The following is a 7,276-nucleotide window of genomic DNA, read 5'->3' as shown; positions in this document are numbered from 1 at the left end:
ATATAATATCACCATCTTCAGGAAAGCTTCTTCCAGTTACAAAGTCTCGCATAAAGTGGAGACCAAACTGCACGGAAAGTCGTTTAATCTGTACCACAAGAGCAGTCTCAAGTACCCCCGCGAAAGCATTATTTGCGCCGGTTGGAAACGGGGTTCTAATAAATTCATATAGCACCGAGAAGGATCTACAATCTCCGAGAATGGTTTGGAAGCTGGGTTGCCAAGCGACACGAAAGCGGATCTCGCATAATGGATGAATTTAATTAAAGACTCCGTACACCACACATCGCCTCGCGAGAAAGAGCTCCCACAAAGCTGGCCCCAAATGCGACCCTTTGCCGCTTCTCTTCTTCGGCAGCCTTGGAGCGTCGAATCTCTGGAGCACCAGCACTTTCCTCTTCATAAAATTTCAATTTTCATCTGCTGCGACATTCCGGCGTACATATATTATTCGAGACGGAAAACAAAAGTGGAATATTAAAATCAAACGACAACGGCACTCGTACACATACGCTCAACTGAGCGATGAGGCATCTAGGTCCCTTGATTGGGAGGGGGTCTAGCAAAGGAGGCCAACCCGATAATAAAAACATGACAAATAAATGTCAAATCACTCTAAATAAGGTGGGCCGTAGCAGTAAACACGCAGCTATTCTGCAATACCAAGGTCTTGGGTTCGAACCCCACTAGTTGAGGATCTCTTCGTAACAAACATGCTCTCGACTTCCCAGAGCATATAATATCTTCGTACCGAGTACACATACAGAAATGGTCAATAGGCATAGAAAACTCTCAGTTAATAACTGTTGAAGTTCTCATAAGAACACTAAACTGATAAGCAGGCTATCTGATTGGGGCAAATGTAAAAATATCTTTCAACGGCTTTACGAAGTTTCTTTTTCATAACAAAAAAATACAGACGTGTCATATCTGTATCTCTTATAAAAAATGCATTGAAAAACTGCATTCTTATCAGAAAAATATCAATAATTATAAAATAGATTGTTTGAAAAATTTAGCTAAAAACTTCAAATCAATATTTCAAGTAAAAACAAGTCTCAACATTATACCTCGGTTGGGTGTGTAATATTTAGTGATAGGTTTGCTATTTTCTTCTGATCGGGTAGGAGGAAAAAAAGCAAAGGGACAACGAACCATCATGGGAAATTGCAAGCCAATCCTTAATAGGTGCCTGACTGGGACTGGTGACGGCAAGGCAAAGCTTTCGTTCGTTGGCTGAACGGCTTCAGGCAAGAAAATCCCCAGAACATCATTACCAGACAGCATCCGACCGGCGATGCATTTCCTGGTTCCACTCTCCCTACTGCAGTGGGATATCCTCGACGGATCCCCACATATGATTATTATAACAGCAGGGCTCGAATGGATGATGCAGAATGGGGTCCCATTTTTATTTCGAAGTAAATAGAAAGGAAATGTTTGTGAATTTTCTGCATTCTTGTCGTGATGTTAAAAACAGTATAATGGCGAATTCGCACCTTTTTATATTTTTTACAGGTATAAGTATAGGGGAGCCTTACTTAGCCGAGTAGTAAGAGTCTGCCGCTACATAGCGAAGCCATACTGAAGGTGTCTGGATTCGATCCCGGTCAGTGCAGGATATTTTTGTACTGGAAATTTCCGTGACTTTCTTGGGGATGGAGTATCATCGTACCTTACACACGATATACGAATGCGAAACTGGCAACTTTGGCAAAGAAAACTCTCAGTCAATAACTGTGTAGGTACTTATTGAACACAAAGCTGAGAATCAGGCTCTGTCCCAATGAGGACGTAATTTAAAGAAAAAGAAGAAAAAGTATAAATGAAGGGTAAGATGAGGAATGGTACGAACACGTCAAAATCCCGGGCATATACAACAGCGTGGGCTTCGTAGCCATGCGGTTATCGGCGTCAGTCGTTTAGACGTATTGTGCTACGGAGTGTGGGTTCGATTCCCGCCCCAGTTGGAGAAAATTTTTCATCAAACGAAAAATTCTTCACTGGTCCACTGGTCGTTCCGTGTGTCCGTGGTCTAATGTGAGCTATGTTCAGTCTGTGCAGCCTATGGCTGAAGATATTTTTATAAGTCAGTGTCATTTTGAAACGTAGTTCAATTTCATTTGAAACTAGTGGTCGAAGTTTGCTGGCTTCGTTTTGCCATCAGGAAAGCTGTTAAAAAATGACATGCAATCTCCCATATAAAATGATCAGAGGCGTCGCGTCCACATGTGCAACATGTGCACTGCACAGGTGGCAAATCGTTCATCATAACAACCTACAATTTCTACTATTATTGAAGAACGATTCTTTAATTCTCTCAATAAAATTTAGCCTATTTCAATTATCTTTATCATTGATCATCGCAATTTTCACCTCTCAAAATATTTGTTGTTATATTTTTGCTATTCAAATTAAATGCAAAAGTTGTTTGGTGCGGCGTGAGATCTGTGCCCTAATTTTCCCTACGCGCTCAGTGCGATGCATGCTACGCAACACTTTGTTCCACGCTACAAGTTGCTGCTGTGACGATGAAACCCAACGTGTGCACTCTCATCGGGAGACGCGTTGCCTGTCGTCGTACACACAATTCTGTATTTGTGGTAGAATGTATTTTGCACTACAAATGCCAGTGTGTAAGTAACCAAAGCGTCAACTCTGGCCGGTGCACAAGAGACAAGAGACAAATCAATCCACGAGAGAGATCCATTTTGCTTGCTCTCTTTTTTCCTTCGCGCTTTCAACATCACCACGCTTGTGGTGCGGAGTACTGGCGTGATTTTTTAGACGGCTGACGGTAAGAAGTTTCTGTAAGTTTGAGACTCAGGGCCCGCGCGTTTTTTTTTTGTACAATACAGGTTGAGAACCTCGCTTCCAGCATACAGTATTAGCGCGGTGGTACTTGTGATGGTCAATCAGAAGACAATCAGAAAATGAATTCAAAAGCGGTCGTGCCCTCCGTATCGTCATCGTCTGTATAACGCTTGTGGTGTGGTTTAAAAGCGAGCAATTTTCTTGATGCGTGCACCAAGTACACGAAGCGAACGATCTTGTATTAATTCTATGTAAAAATATGTGGGTTATGATCACTAACTCTATATTGCAATATAAGTTAGAATCCAGTGCTTTATAAATCGAAACTGATGACCCGCATAATTTGAATTATTTTCATATGCAATTTAACAATTTCCCCATAATGATGACCAATCGTTAAAATTGAAAAAGTGAAAAAATAAAACTAAACAACCCGATTAGCATCTGCAATCATAAATGTTTTAATCAACTGAAAAACTAGAAAACAAATTTATTTGAAAACGAAGGTTAGTAAAGATTGATTACACATTTTATTACCTTAGAAAAAAAATGGTTTGAATTCAAGGTGTACCTGATAATGACATATATAAAATGACACTAATATTGTTTCCGTTTTTAGGAACTGGGTTGGTTATCAACAAATAAATAAACCAACGTCAAGCAAATTGTAGTTCGGTCGAGCTTGAATCGGGCTGGGGTTGAAACTGTGGTTCAGAACAGGTTGCGCCAGTTCCAACCTAGGTTCAAAAACGAATTCGACATAAATCGAAAGTGCACAGGTTGATAATTAGGCCAAGCGACGCCTCTAAATGACACATTAGTTTTCTCCCGTTTTAACGACTATTCTGAAGACTTTCCTAATTTTTTTCTTTGCACAAACACGTCGGAACTCTGGGCAAATACAACAGTAAAAGAGTTGTGGAAATCCGTTGAACTATTCCAAAGCCATTTCGTGACACATAAACATCTTTCCATTTTTTATTGATATAGATGAATAATGGATGACATACGTATATTTACTTGAGGGATACGTGATGGTTTTATTTATTGTTACGTTTTTAAGTTGTCAAAATCAATAATGTACAATTGCCATGTTGTTGAAATTGAGATTCAAAAACTGTTACAGGGACTTTCCGAATTTGGCAACACTCGTTTTTAGCAACAATATCTTTACTTCATGGCACGGTAAATGGCTGAACATGGCGTACCATTGCAATGATACCTCGCGTGCCTATAGGAATAAAATTAATCCCTTTGTGTGTTCCTTAGCCTCTTGCCCTGCAACTTCTATCCGTACCTCCTTCTCGGTACTGGCCGGGGTACGAGTAACCTTAGGGAAGATCTGTTAATTAACCCTGGTGGAAACTTTGGTCGTATGCAGACAGGGAAGGGGGGATTTGCTTTAGTTGTTGCATCAGCAAACCTGGCGCGTCTGTACTCCATGTTAGGAGCGGCTCACAACAGCGTACGTTCCTCATGTCAAGGGCGGCTGATCATCGTCCGAGTGCCAGAGAAGGACTCTGAGCTAAACTGCGCACTATGGTCCTCCGAAAATCTAGTGGGTAGGTGTCAGGACCTGCAAGACAGCCGTAAAAAATCAAGCAAAGAATAATCAGCAAGAGAATAGGAACCGGGACAATCGACGAAGACCAGAGCGACGTGAAAGGGACTAGCGATTGGAAGCTCAGTACGTGGAACTGTAAATCTCTCAACTTTATCGGGAGCACACGCATACTCGCCAACGTGCTGAAGGACCGCGGATTCAGCATTGTAGCGTTGCAGGAAGTGTGTTGGAAGGAATCAGTGGTGCGAACGTTTAGAGGTAATCATACCATCTACCAGAGCTGCGGCACTCCGGAAGCACTGATGATGATAAAGACGCTTTTTACGCGCAGCTCGAATGCGAGTACGACAGCTGCCCAAGCCACGACCAAGCACCTACTTCCAGCACAACCTTCCATACCGATACACCTGGAGATCACCACAGCGACAGAATCATAAATCGACCACGTTCTGATTGATGGACGGCACATCTCCGACATTATCGACGTCAGAACCTATCGTGGCGCTAACATCGACTCTGACCACTACCCAAGTAACACAACTTGTTTTATAAATGAATAAAATACTTGATTCATACAAATTGGTATGTTTTGTGGTGAATACGGATAACTTTATTTTGTACACTTATATCACCGAAACAGCGCAAAAAATGACGGCTTATAAAACATCTTTCATGTGATAGAAGATGTTTCCCAATACATCATTAGAACATACAATTATGTGTTAAAGATGTATTATAGCATTACTAATACTTACTTGTTATATTGAAGCTAAGAAGATGTATTGTTTTACAAATTACATCTATTTTTGTTTTGATAGCATCAGTTCAAAACAAAATCAAAATAATGAAAGAGATTTTTTTTTCTCTTCACTAATTGCTTATGGTGAATAAATAATGATGCAAAAGTGTTCGATATTGTAAAAAAATTGAATAACAATAAATAAATAAATAAGTATTAATAAAATGTTTTCATGATCTCATAACGCATACCCAAATCCAGAACTTTTAAAGTTTATATATAACATTTAGAAACTCATCGATCATACTCTAAAAAAAAATATCCTGGTAAAACATTTTTTATTTTCGTGTAATCTGTTAATTCATTTTAATTTATACATATATACATATACATATAATATTTATACATATACATAATATTTATACATATAATATACATAATACTAATGAATACATGAAAACGACTTGTTTAATTCACGCAAGGCCCTTAACAATAAAATCAGCAACAAACTGCGGTTCCCGTAATAATTTACACCGAAAAAAAAATTTTTTTTCTACTAAATGTGAAAATTGTGACATGTTTGAAATGTCATAACTTTTTTGTTTATTGGTTTACCATCACCAAATTTTTATGGTAGATAGCTAATATAATGGATCGTTTTCTCTCAAAAAATTACGTTGGTATTCCGATAGGGTTTTGAGATATTTGAGTTTTTGTGTCAAAAATTATGTTTTTTAATGCAAAAAAAAAATTTATTTTTACTGTGTGTATTTTTTTTGGAATCTTTATTTAGTTGTCTAACTTTGTTTCTTTAGTTGTCTAACAATCGAACGAACCGTTTTTGCTGTGCAGCTTTTTGAATATTTTTGAACCATTTTCATATACACCCTTTTGAAAAGTTAGTCGTGACTCAACTTGAAGATTTGATATCGGAAAATGACGATTTAGATGGAACTGGAAAACTGTGCAAAGTTTCAGCTCAATAGAAAAAAATGAATTAAAAAATTTACCAAATTTTGGTGCTGTTGCTTGGAATTACTCAATAATTGTTTCGATCGATCTAACTAAACAGAAAGGGAAATCGTATAAAAAACCACAACTTAGTCACTTCGCGGAAATCATTTGATAAAATTATCTTTTTATACATTTTTCACCAATTTGTAGTCGAACATTACAATGTTCCACCATCAATTCATGATAAATTTCTATTGTCTCTAATTGAACGATTTGAATAAAACTAAATCAACGTCCATTACCTTCCTGCCTTTTACAACAAAACCGTTCAAATTATCCCAAGGTTTAACCCATTCATTGCAGAAAACCATCAAAACAAATCACCGGCGTTTGAGAACTGGAGCAGCAATGATAATTACTCAGTACCGAGTGCACTCTTTATCGTTTATTCGCTTGATCCAAACCTCCCAACCCAATTACCGCCCATATTCAAATAATCGCCCATACACACGACAACAATGGCTTCATTGTTGCAGAAAATGGTTTATCATTTTGAGGGCTTTAAATTGAAACTACGGAACGACCATGTGCCATCGACATCAACGAAAGCCCATCCCTGCGTCGACTGCGAGTGAAGAATAGTGCGACCAATTCATTCACTCAACTTTATAGCGCATTTCGTTAAGCTACTTACCTGATGAACTGGAAAGTCTTTTTGCACCGCAGCTCGACTTACAACACCATCATCATCATTTTCACCATCGTCGCTTCGTTGTCGTCAGTCACCCAAGAAAAATGCACAAGTGTAAGCACAGAAAATGAAATTAAATTTCACTGTCTAACCTTGTCGCCTGCGTGTCTCGTCGGAGTTGAAGTACCATTTTGCCCCGTTTTGAAGAATCGTAACTCTGTAGACGACCCATACTCGAGTGAGTGCAGCACCTGTGCCTATAACGACGGCAAGCTCTGATTTCCACGCTCGGATTTCCTTTCTTTTGTGCTCTCGCTCAGGTGTTCCCCACCCTCCCCCTTTAGTCAAGAAGCTGTGCCAGACAATGGCCGGCTGGTTCCTCTTCGCGTTTTTCTCGCTTTTATTCGCGTTCTCAGGCTCATTAGTGGGGAGCTCGTGGTCTTGTGATGTCGTCGCGCTGATGCTCTAAGCCGATTGTCACACGGAACTACTTGTTCTACACAAGGGGGAAATG

This window comes from Aedes aegypti, chromosome 2 (assembly GCF_002204515.2).
Source record: "Aedes aegypti strain LVP_AGWG chromosome 2, AaegL5.0 Primary Assembly, whole genome shotgun sequence".
NCBI lineage: Eukaryota > Metazoa > Arthropoda > Insecta > Diptera > Culicidae > Aedes > Aedes aegypti.
This window is presented reverse-complemented; position numbering follows the sequence as displayed.